General features: G+C 36.6%; 1 long non-coding RNA gene across 2 annotated transcripts in view; it reads right to left on the reverse strand.

The window, feature by feature from the left end:
• Positions 1-1215: 1215 nt before the first annotated feature.
• Positions 1216-13011, reverse strand: part of LOC102152672 — a 240956-nt gene continuing 229160 nt past the window's right edge. The window contains exons 4-5 of one of the 2 annotated variants that reach the window (XR_005355128.1): positions 3256-3390; positions 1216-1402 (exon numbers count right to left, since the gene is read on the reverse strand). This is a non-coding gene — a long non-coding RNA (uncharacterized LOC102152672). Of the gene's footprint in view, positions 1403-3255; positions 3453-13011 lie in introns of both variants that reach the window. The other variant, XR_005355127.1, reaches the window with a different exon arrangement.

A 13011-nucleotide genomic window follows, 5' to 3' on the forward strand; every position in this document is an offset into this window, starting at 1 on the left:
TATATTCAACATAGACTTTATAAACACCTATGAGGAAAGCACTTTTTAAAGTCATTTCTATTATCTACCTCAATCTCTCTCTCTCTCTCTCTCTCTCTCTCTCTCTTTTTCCCTCTCTCTCTTTCTCTCTCTCTCTCTTTTCACTCTGGAGAATGTCTACAAACTGAAAATCATGTTGTCTGATATATAGAGAGCTGCATAAACACATAGGGACAAACTATAGGGAGCAACCACAAATGACACTAGATCTGTGGTGTGGTTCAAGGAAGCATCTCAACACTCCAGACTTCACACATTCTAAGTTTATAGCTGCACTGACCGGGTCCAAGCTGATGTCTATAGCAGAAGGTCTCACAGGTGCCTGTTGACAAAATATTTTCAATTAGGTTGGTTAATGCATTTGGCACTTCCCCCCCTACTCTTGTCTACCTTTTGATGTCTAGAAAAGTGCCACTTGCTCACCAAGTTACCCCATTAGAAAGAAACTTCCCCTGATTTGGAGCTTTGCATGGCCAGACTTGCCTTGTCTCTTTCAACTTCATTTAAGTCAGACCTGGTCTCTAACTTCAAGGCTGCAAACTTCAAGGGAGTTGACAGGAGAAGGGAAGAAAGGAACAAGCCTGCACCACATCCTCTCTGCCCTTGAAAGCTACGTGAATGGCTTCTTGGTCCATGGGTTTATTTGCTTTCTCTTTTAATTTTTCCTCTTCTCTTTCTCTCTCTCTCCAACTAGTTTGTGAATCATTTGAGGGTAGAGCTGCAGTTTTTTAAAGAGTGATCCCACTTGATACTTGTATAATCATTTAGAATCTAGCCCTCAAGAAAGGCAAATAGGTAGATGGTTCCAGCCCTGACTCTGTCATATATTATTTAGCAACATAACAATAGCGAAAGCAAATACTTCCATTATATGTCATTTATTCCATCAATTTTATTTCCTCTCCTTTAAAAACAATATTAAAAAAAAAAAAAACAAAGAAAAACAAGGAACTGAGGTGATTTACAGCACTGTGCATGAAACAGGCTAAAAATAACTTAGATAAGGAAAATGTAAGAAAAGATGAACAAAATAAATAATTTACAAAACATATATACTATGAGTACCAGCAGAGGTTTTAAATTAGGTGCTAAGGTTCTTTTTTTTTTAATTTTCTTTTTAATTTTTATTTATTTATGATAGTCACACACAGATAGATAGAGAGGCAGAGACACAGGCAGAGGGAGAAGCAGGCTCCATGCACCGGGAGCCCGACGTGGGACTCGATCCCGGGTCTCCAGGATCGCGCCCTGGACCAAAGGCAGGCGCCAAACCGCTGCGCCACCCAGGGATCCCCAGGTGCTAAGGTTCTTCATGGTCAGAGCAAACAACATCACTTAGATATTTCTTCAATTATCTGTACAACTAGAACAAAAAATACACCTAAATTATTACACAATCATGGCTGTTGTGTTTAACACTGACAACACTCCAAAATAAATCTAAATTTAAATACTTTTTGATCCTGCCATAGCAAGATCACTTTGAAAGTTAAAATTCCATATAATACTGTTATTATATTAACATGTGTGCCAGAGCCATAATATGCTAAAAAGGGGTTCATTGCTTACAATTATCTCATCACCAACTGTAGCTAGAAAGCAAATCTCACTATGATCTTTATTCTACTGTGAAAAATTTGAAATTTTATAAAAGACTTTCATACCAGTGGAAATTTTACTGCCAAAATGCCTTCTCTGTGTGGTCTTCAATGCTCCCACTTATTTCTAGTTCACATTTTAGAAGAGTTGGTATATGCTATATTTTGCAGGTAGTTCCGGTAGTTTTTCTTGTTTATTTATTTATTTTTTAAAGACTTTATTTATTTATTCATAGAGACACAGATTGAGAGAGAGAGAGGCAGAGACACAGGCAGAGGGAGAAGCAGGCTCCACACAGGGACCCCGACGTGGGACTCAATCCCGGGTCTCCAGGATCACGCCCCAGGCTGCAGGCGGCACTAAACCGCTGCGCCACGGGGGCTGCCCTGTTTTTCTTGTTTAAAAATAATTAATAACATTACTTATTCAATACTTTTAATTATTTTAAAACTTTAAATTCACAGAAAAAATGATATAATTATTTAGTGCATTTTAGGATATAATTACAGCATCTTAGTTTTAACAAGAGATGTTATGGGTCATTTTTGTAAATTTGCAGGTTTCATAAAATTAGAACTCAATTCTGAACTGTATAAAGTCCCTGAGGATCACCAGATACAAATCTAGTGGCCACTGTAGAGCCAATGCAATCAGTACTCTACTGAATTTACAGCTTACTCTGTCTTCCACCCACCACACACAAAGATGTTCGGTAGGATGCTTACATTAAGCGGGACCCTTGGCTCCTTCCTATCCTCCTATATTACAGCTGAGGAAAAGGTTACCTTGTTAGATTGATATGAGGTATTGCTGGTAGAAGTAAGGCTCTACTCAGGTCTTCTGAATCCAAGTCCTGTACTCTATCCACCTGTGTGTGCAATTTTCAATACTTATGGGAAAAAAACAGGTTCTATATTTTTCTATGTAATGGCCTCCCTACTGCAGCAAAAAGAAGATCCTCTTCAAGAAATGCTTGAAAGGTCTAGGTGATGATCTGTTAGGTCCTTTGAATTCAAAGAGGGAGCCTGGGTAATATGCAATACATACAACACACAGACATGCTCACACAGATACATAAACATATACTTACATATACATGCGCACAGAGACAGACTCTTACACAAATACACACACTTACAGACATGTGCACATACATACATACACTCAAAACATATACTCACACAATGCACATGCCTACATACACATAACACACACATACACACACAATAATGGCTAGAATAGATAACAATGTTCAAGGATAAAGAATTAAAAGTTTGAGATTATTGAATTTATTTACAGTATACCTGCTTCATATAAACACTGACAAGATTGTGCTTCACACAGGTCACACTAACTTTACTATAACTTTCTATTTGTGGTCTAATCTACACATTATAAACACTTTGTCTTGTTACATGTGAAACTTTCACATATGCTGAAATTAGACAGCTGGGCATTGCCCTCTAAGACCCTATAAAGCTTTGAAAGGAAACTTTTACAGTCCATAAAGAAAGAGTAAACTATGTCCCACTGCACTATATAATTTTTCACATTTTGGAAGAGACCACAGTTTCAGAAAAGTCTGAAAGGGGTAATTGTTAGGCCTAGAAATTGTACCTTAACTGCTGGGAAGTAGAGGATGCCGCATAATCTTCCTTTCAACATGCTTCTGAGAATGTCTTTAATGCTGTTTGGGAATGTCCCTTGGCTCTGCCTTGTTCCTCTCTGGACTAGCCCAAAGACTGTGTGATTCTGTTTAACAAGCATGAGATAGTAACAATCACACCAGATTGTTCATCTGTAATTTGAGATTCCTGGAAGAAAAGTAATGCACAGTAGCTTATGTTTGACTTTAATAGTTGAACTTCTTTCAGAGTGTTGATGATAGGGGAAATATTTCTCATGCTCTGTCTGGCTGGCATGTCAGAGTTAGGCTTCAGAGTCAGGCAAGCGGGGTTCAGACACCAGGACTGCCGCTTGTTAGTGGATCACTCAAATTCTGAGTGAACAATTTAACCACTCTTGAACCTAACAGTCCTCATTTTTAAATGACAGTAGCACTACATACCCCACGACTACAAGTGACTGGCTCATAATGGACTTTAAAAATATTTGTTTTATTTTTTCAATTTATTATTCACAGCATCAAAACAACTCATCTCAGGGAAATGATGAATCTTATGTAGAAAAAGTAATTATTTTATTGCCTTTCATTTTTTTAACTATTTGCTTTAGCAAATTACAGAGGGACTTATAAAAGATTAATAAAATATTTTCAAACTATATTCATAATTTTTATTGATAACAATACTGTTACTAATTAATAATAGCATCTTGCTCAGGCCTTTATGTCAACTAGAAAATCCATTAGTTATTTATTGATCAAGAAATTAAAAGAATATAATCCCTTATCAATTTCTGAGCATCTTCTAGCCGTTAGTTTAATATGAATGTAAGAGAACTTTTAACCCTGCCTCCAGCACTACATAACTATAAAGACAAATTTTAGCAAAATGTAAAAGCAAAATTGTGTTCAAGTCATAGTTTTGACTTGGTTTTGAGTTTTGTTACATATAATACCTGCTTTTATGTAAAACATATCTAAAGTTCATCTAGAGTGTTGATGACAGTCTATCTGAAATCTAGCAGAGACCAAAAACTATCAGCTTCCACCCTCTTCAGAGAGACTTCTGAAGTCTGGGGACTACTATCCATAGCATAGTAGTGACATCTTCTCTGTTAACTTGGAAATTATGGTTCCAAGTGGTTAAATTTTTCCCCAAAATTTGATTCAAATTTCTAATGGGTAGGTTTAAATAATTACAGTGCCACATATTCACGAAATCAAGGATCTCCTTTCTTTGAAACTCATTTGCTAAGTGCTGCTTATGGGTTAGGCTTGACTTATTCTAAAACTCAACTGTAATATTCTAATCTATGATATTATATATATTATATAATGTCAAGCATCCAGAGAATGTTTAAATTTTGTGGCATAGAACTAGACATTTGTGCTCGATCCTGCTACAGGCTCAAATACCTCTGAATAGACTTTTTAATTTTTTCAAATAATCATATTAAATGACATTTTCCTATAGATATGTAGCCCTAGTTAAACTATAGATGCAATATAAGAATACACATCTACTTAGTATCAGAAAATAAAAGGGATGTAAAACTCTGTGTTTTATTATTTTTAGGAAGTAAAGGATCCAGTTTAAGATGTTTCCCCAGATGTTTGCTTCATGGAAAGAAGCCAACAGTGAGAAGAAAAACCTGACTCTGTCCAAGATAATCGCTATTAAGCAATGCATCTGGAAAAGTGTGCTATAAACTTGAAAAAATTAAAACAGTTATAGACATTTCTGTAACTACTTGCTGCATATTTTCTTTACTGGAAATTGGGTTATCTTTTAACTTGTTTTGCTTTCTATTTCTGTTAGTTATTTTTTCCTTACAGGAAAAAAAGATTTTTAAAAAGATTTAAAAATTTGATATAGTATATTTCTATCTTAACTCCCTTTAAATATTTAGAATTAAATCCATTATAAATCCTAAAAGTTAAAACCCAATAATTTCATTCACATTTATTTCATAGTGTTCACTGGTCTCCTCTCTAATCATGCAAATGCACATTTCTAGACTTACTAGATTTCTCTAGCCTATTAGCCTGAGTGAGTACTTTTCTTCCTACAAGCCTTCCTTCTATGAAACTAAACTCAATTAGATTTTCCTTTTGGGTCATACACCTCATGAATTATTACCAGGTCTTCAGTATTAATCTCAGTAGGCCAACAGAGGGAAATCATTTGTGAAGCTAAAGCAGCTTCCAAGGATGAGCCAGAACACTCGGGCCTATAAAACTAGCTCTATTATATACAGTAGCACCTGGATGGAAAACATGCCACCAATAATTTACTGGTACAAGAAGAAATGTCAGAGATCATGTACTTATTTTGCACAAACTGCTTGAAACCGGACCATATGAGCAGAGCTGGCACTTGAGGTACCATCTTTCCATCTTCATTTTGTCCATAAGTGGTCCCATTTAAATCAAAATGCAGGCTTTTGGAAGTAATACAATCATCTGAAAACCTTGACCGGAGTGTGGAATTCTGAAGACTGTCAGGACTAGAAGTATGCAGCAGACAGCTGTTGGTTGCCTACCAAATGGTCATTCCTCCAACTATCCTTGGTTCAGGATACCCACTTCCACTGGGTATCGAGTGGTTGTGTGCACCAGGAAAGATGGACCTTCTCTGAGCCAGGTTATCTCATTCCCCTTGCCAGTGAGTAGGTCAGGAAGGACATAAGTTGCAATCCTGGCCCGGGAGACATGAGATTTCTACTACTTCTTCTAAGAACACTTCCCTCACTCCTAAGATGAAACATGAAAAGCAATGAGCCCTCTTTCCTCCACTGGCATCTAGACAATGTTGTATGAGGATGGGACACTTTGAGATGCACCAGCCATCTTGCAATTTGAAAGAACAAGTCTGTGAACGGACAGCAACATGTTGAGGAGATCAGAGAAAAAAGATGTGGAGAAAAATCTGGCCCTTAATAATTCTGCTGAGCCACTGGATTAACTTCCCATAGGACTATTCTTCCTCCAAGCTTCTTATAAGAGATGATAACTTTTCCTTATTGTTAAATCACTTGAGTTTTCCATTGCTCACATCTGAATACCTTCTTCTACAAGGCATTTCAAATACTCTTTCTTTATGAGACCAACTATTGAATCATGTGCCCAATTTTGGTCAAAGCATACAGAGTTTCAGTTATACGAGATGAATAAGTTCTAGATTTAAGCATGGTAATTACAGTTAATGATACTGTATTGCATACTTGCAATTCGCTAAGACAGTAAATCTTAAGTATTCTCATCACAGTAAAAAAGGAAAGAAAAGAAAATGGTAACTATATGAGGTGATAGATATGTTAATTAGCTTGATTGAGGTGATTATTTCACAATGGATATGTATATCAAAACATCAACTTACACATAATACATATGACCGTTTTTGTCAATTATACCTACATAAAACTGGAAAAATATATGTGATCCCTGTAACTGTGACATAAAATGAAGCACTCTGGAATTGCTAAGATAAAAAAGAGGATGAATGGTGTCATGACTAAGAAATTCAAGTTCTGTTCCTCAACTGGAATTACAGTGGATTCTGCAAAACCTCACAGCTTCATTGTGATACCCAAACTAACAAACAAATACACTAAATATTTTCACACTCCCTCTGTAAACAATATGCATATTTTATGATATGACTGTGGAATCATTCCAATACAAATGTCCAAACTGAAGTGTTAAGTTATAGGGTTAGCTGGTCACTTTTGGGAAAATTAAGAAAGCAGGTGAAATTTATATTTTGCTGACTCCCAATTACTCCTTTAGCACTCCATTACCACATATCAATGGCTAGTTCTCATGATTTTTTTTAAGATTTTATTTATTTATTCATGAGAGACACACACACACACACAGAGGCAGAGACAGAGGCAGAGGGAGAAGCAGGCTTCATGCAGGAAGCCCTACATGGGACTCGATCCAGGGCCTCCAGGATCATGACCTGGACTGAAGGCGGCGCTAAACCGCTGAGCTACCCGGGTTGCCCTCTCATGATTTAATGACATGCAGTTTTCCTTTTTTTTCTGATAAGGGCCTAAGATATTATATCAGTCTATTATGTTTTATTTAAAAGTATTTATCAGGGCAGCCCGGGTGGCTCAGAAAGTTAAGATATTTGGGGCCTGGGATCTTCCTAGCACCCCTTACTCAGTTCACCTCACCAGATAGCAGTGTGTTATCTGTTTGTAGTGCAGCTGACCCTGGAGAATGTATATTCTCACCCTGCCTGATCCTGGCCCAGAGGAAGAATCATCAAGGGACATTTGGACATTCACACATTTCGAAAGGAAACTTCTGTATGTTCTATACTGGGCCTTCTTCTTTGACTGAAGTAAAGTAGAAACACAATAAAATCATCTATTGTGTAATGATTTTTAAATTTCCTTTATATGACAAATCAAATTGGATCTATCTACATTAATCAGCTCAGCCATGTCAGAGTTTGACTTTAAGGGTTTAATATATACTATTAAGAAAAACAGCAGAATTATAACATATAGTCTTATGTTTGATAATATGAAATATTTCAGCTATTGGGGAATAAACATATTTTTCACTGGATTACCTAGGTAAATGCCTCACATGTCTGCCTTCTCCTCACTCTGCCACTTTAGACATAGGAAGGTAAGTATGCCATTTTAGCAGAATAATGTTACTGTGATAAAGAATGCAATCATTGAATGGTCAAAATATTGTTTTATGATTTGTTTATTTATTTGAGAGAGAAAGAGAGACCACAAGCAGGAGGGGCAGAGGAAGAGGCTCTGCTGAGCACAGAGACCATCATGAGGCTCAGTCTCACAACCCTGAGACCATGACCTGAGCCAAAACCAAGAGCTGGACATTCAACCAACTGTGTCACTAAAGAACTCCAAATGATCAAAAATTTTTTAAGAATTCTAGACTGTGGAAGGATATTCACAATACTAGCAAAATAAAACATTTCTAGATGTTCCTGCATGGCTAAATAAAGAATATCTTGTAGAGGTCTAGCCTGGAGGTCACATCCTGATATGTTACATTTCTGGAGTGTGGATCCAAAACATGAGGTAAAATATTGGTTTCTAGTTAGTCTTATGGCCCCAAACAGAGCTAGTGGACTAGTGTAAAGAGGTTCTCATCAACCTCCAGATTCTCCAGGGAGGCTTAAGGATAGCCAGTAAAAATAAGGGGGAAAATTATTCTTTTTTCTTTTTTTCATAGGATTTTCTAAATCTGAACTCAACCCAAATCCTGAATGTTCAAAATTCAAAATTTATTCAGCAACAAAACAAGGGGATTAAGAGACCAGTGAGAAGATCCTATACTGAGAGGAAGCACTTTAACTTCTGGTTCTGTCATTGATTCCCGGAGGACCCTGTGGGACAATAATTCTCTCGGCCTGAGTTTCCTCAATTCTAATATGAGCAAGATGCTCTCTTGCCTGCTTCCCCCATCTATCACACTGTAATTGTGCTCAACAACCCTGGTCTAAATGTAAAGAATTTATGCGTAACTCTATAAAACATTTCACAATACCTTTAAGGCCAAATCCAAAACTGTTGAGAGCAACCTAAGTAATTTTTCAAAAAAAAATCTAAATGCATCAGATCTTTAATTCTCACCTTATCACTATGATCTCCACCCTGGCTTTTAAACCTGATCATTATTACTCAGCTATTAGAAACGACAAATACCCACCATTTGCTTCGACGTGGATGGAACTGGAGGGTATTATGCTGAGTGAAGTAAGTCAATCGGAGAAGGACAAACATTATATGTTCTCATTCATTTGGGGAATATAAATAATAGTGAAAGGGAATATAAGGGAAGGGAGAAGAAATGTGTGGGAAATATCAGAAAGGGAGACAGAACGTAAAGACTGCTAACTCTGGGAAACGAACTGGGGGTGGTAGAAGGGGAGGAGGGCGGAGGGTGGGGGTGAGTGGGTGACGGGCACTGGGGGTTATTCTGTATGTTAGTAAATTGAACACCAATAAAAAATAAATTTAAAAAAAATAAACCTGATCATCTTCTAGTACTCTCAGGGAAGACAGCACCAAAATTCACCTATCAGCTCATGCTAGCAATAAAGAGGAATCCTTGGCACCACTTTTTTCTTCATTTCCCATCTCTAAACCAACCTCAGTTCTCCCAAATATCTCTAACTCATTGTCGGGGCTTGCATATCTAAATCAGCACCCTTGAGGCTCTACTCCACTCTGGCTTTTCCCCGAAACTAGTTATCATACTGCAGCAGAAAAGATTCTTGTAAGTGTTAGTTCTGATCATGTCTCTTGGGTGCACATGAGTGCACACATGCACATACACACGCACACAACCTCCTTCAATGATTATCTTCACTCTCAGTACAAACAAACATGAGAAATGTGCCTCCCTCTTTTTACTAGTCAATGTATTCTCCCTGACATCTCAAGACAGAGCCCTCTTCCTCAGAGAAGCCTTCTCTGATTATCCTGACCAGTCAGATCCGTTTATCGTGGTCCTCAGAGGCTATTCCTCTACTTTATAGCACTTGTCACTTTTGTAACTCTACCTGGATCTTTTTTTCATTTGTCAGCCCCCAAAGACTTCAAACTCCATGAAGACTGGGTAAGATTATATCCATTCTGTTCAGCTGTAGACCTAGCAGCTAGTACAATGCTTGACATGTATTGGGTCTTCAATAAATACTAATGGAATGAATGTTCAATGTCACACTACTAAGGTGCACTTGCTAAAGTCTAAATGTTCTCAGAGCGATTTCTGAATCACTGTTAAGGGTCAATCACCAAACAAATATTTACTGAATACTAATACAATATTAAGCAATATTCTGGGCAATAGGGATGTAATGATCACCATTACATCTATACTCTGTCTCAAGGTATCTACTTTCTAGGGTCTATTATAAATTGGCTATTGGATTTTGTGATACAGTTCACCAGTCAAATTGCCTGGATATAAGAATCCTTCCACTAAGCAGCTGTATAATCTTGGACAAACTACTTCAGTCTCTTTATCTACAACATGAAAACTTGACATAAGATGTTCTCTAAGTTCTCCTCTGTCAATTCATGTGTTATCATTGCTTTCTAAATAATAAGGTCTATAGGAGTTCCTGATCAAAAGTAATGTCTTATCAAAAACAGTTATCCCCCCTTTTATGACTCAAGCTCTTAGTGAGTCACAAATAGGGTCTACATTTAATGAGGTGCTTCTCTTGAGTCTTTAATGACAATCATATGGTCCTGGAACAAAAAAATCTTTTTAAAAAGCTACCCTAAAAACTTCTGGGGACGAAGTAAGGCTGCTCATTTGCCTTACTACATAATGTGAAAAATAAAATTAAATGTTTACTGTTTCCTTCTACCAAAGTATAAAATTACATATTGTTTGGTAAGGGAAGACTTAGTCATGAAAATACTCCATCAAGAATTTAAGAAAGATCTCAAAAATAGAGAGGAAAATAATATCACCTAAAACTAGCTTGTGATACTCATTAATTGGAAAATGATTTTCAATTTTTTCCTCTATGTCTTTTTTCAAGCTTTATTGAGGTATAATAGAAAAAATATAATTTATTTAAAATGTATAGTGTAATGATTTGATATATGCAAATACCGTGAAATGACTACCACAATCAACTGACACATCCATCACCTCACACGGTTTTGTGTGTGTGTGTATGTGTGTGTGTGTGTGTAAAAGCATTTAAGATCTACTTAAGATTAGAAAATTTAAAGTTTGTAATATAGCCCCCAGCCCCTGGCAAGCACCATTCTACCATTTGTTTCTATGAGTTCAACTCTTTTATTTATTTATTTTGGGGAGGGTAAGATTTCACATATAAATAATATCATAGAGTTTTGTCTAGCTTATTTCACTTAGCTTAATGCCTTCCAGTTTTATCCATGTTGTTACAAATAGGATTTTCCACTTTTGGAAGACTGAATACTATTTCATTATAAGATAGATGATAGATGATAGATTAGATAGATAGATAGATAGATAGATAGATAATAGATAGATAGATAATCACATTTTCTTTATCTATTCATCTATCCATGAACATTTATGTTGTTTCCATATTTTGACTATTGTCAGTAATGCTGCCATGAACATGGGAGTGTAGACATCTCTTCAAAGAGTGATTTCCTTCCTTTGGGTATATATTCAGAAGTGGGATTGCTAGCTTCTATGGTAGTTCTGATGTAGGAAAAGATGTTAGGGTTTGCAGCCAATGGACAAGAAAGAATTCTTAAGACATCTTTGTTGCAAAAAGTTGTTTTTATTAAAGCATGAGGACAGGACCAGTGAGCAGAAAGAGCTGCTCTGGAGTCATGAGGAGTGACCCATTATTACACTTCCAAATTGGGAAGGGAGTGGGTTTCTAAGAACTTTTGGAAGCAAGGTTTCCAAGACTTTGAAGGGACTAGCTGTTGTTGGGTTGGGAAAGGGTCATTTATTACTATCTAATAAAATCTGAGTCAACAGACCCTTCAGATGTATATTGGTGGGTGATATGTTTGGCAGATGATTGCCAACACATATCTTGGAGGGAATTTAGAGATAAACTAAGTTTCCAAAGGAATTTTTATGTTAAAGTAGACTTACAGGATCTTGGAGGTTGGGCTAAGGCTGCTGTTTGCCCTTAGCAAAGTATTAACACCAAGGCAGCTAAATTCCTAGAGGAATGTCACTCTGTTTGTTTCAAGGACTCGTCAATGGGCTGTAAGTATTATAGAAATTTAATATTTTTCTTCTGCCTGTCTCCCACATCAGTTCTATTTTTAATTTTTTTTAGGAACCTCCATACTGTTTTCCACAATGGCTGTACCAATTGACACTCCCACCAACAGTGTACAAGGGTACCCTTTTCTCTACATCCTTGGTATTGTTTGTCATTCCTTGTCTTGTTGATAAAAGACATCCTAACAGGTGTGAGGTGATAATATCTCATTGTGATTTTCATTCCCCTGGTGATTTGCATTCCCCTGGTGATTACTGAGGCCTGTCTTTTTAATTGAGTTTTTTGGGGTTTTTATATTACTGAATTTTAAAAGTCCCTTATATATTATGAATATTAACCCTTTATCAGATATATAGTTTGCAAATATTTTCTCCCATCCCCTAGGTTATCGTTTCATTTTATTCATTGTTTCCTTTGCTGTGCAAAAACATTTCACTTGACATGGTCCCACTTGTTTATTTTTTATATTGGCAATGATTTTTAAGATCTAACACCAAAAGCAAAGGCAACAAAAACAAAAATAAATCATTGAGACTACATCATGTCTTGGTATGGAAATCACTTTAATGATATATTTAAGTTCAACCTTTCAATTTTTTAATATGAAGAAATAAGGGCCCAGAGGTAAAATAGTCTGTCCAAGGTCACAGGTGGTCATTGATGCCTGTGCCTGTCATAAACTCCTCTAGTTGTGGGTATGAGGACAGCAAAGTTGCATGAACTCCCAGATATAACATTCTGGGATATAAAATTCTTTTATACATTCTACCAGTTAGTCATTAATTTATTTGATAAACTCTTTTTTTGAAAATGCAAAATTATACTGATAGGATTGAGGTTAACAGTAAATTTTCCAGCCCTGCAGAATTCTATGGAGTTAATGAAAGGCAGAGGGGAAGACCGAAGCTGACAGAAGAGCAAACCAGAAGCTAACAGGACAGCTGGGTGGAACCTTGGGAAGCAGAATAACACTGGTCCCATAGATGCCTATATA

The sequence above is a fragment of the Canis lupus genome, chromosome 2, assembly GCF_011100685.1.
Source record: "Canis lupus familiaris isolate Mischka breed German Shepherd chromosome 2, alternate assembly UU_Cfam_GSD_1.0, whole genome shotgun sequence".
Taxonomy (NCBI): Eukaryota; Metazoa; Chordata; class Mammalia; order Carnivora; family Canidae; genus Canis; species Canis lupus.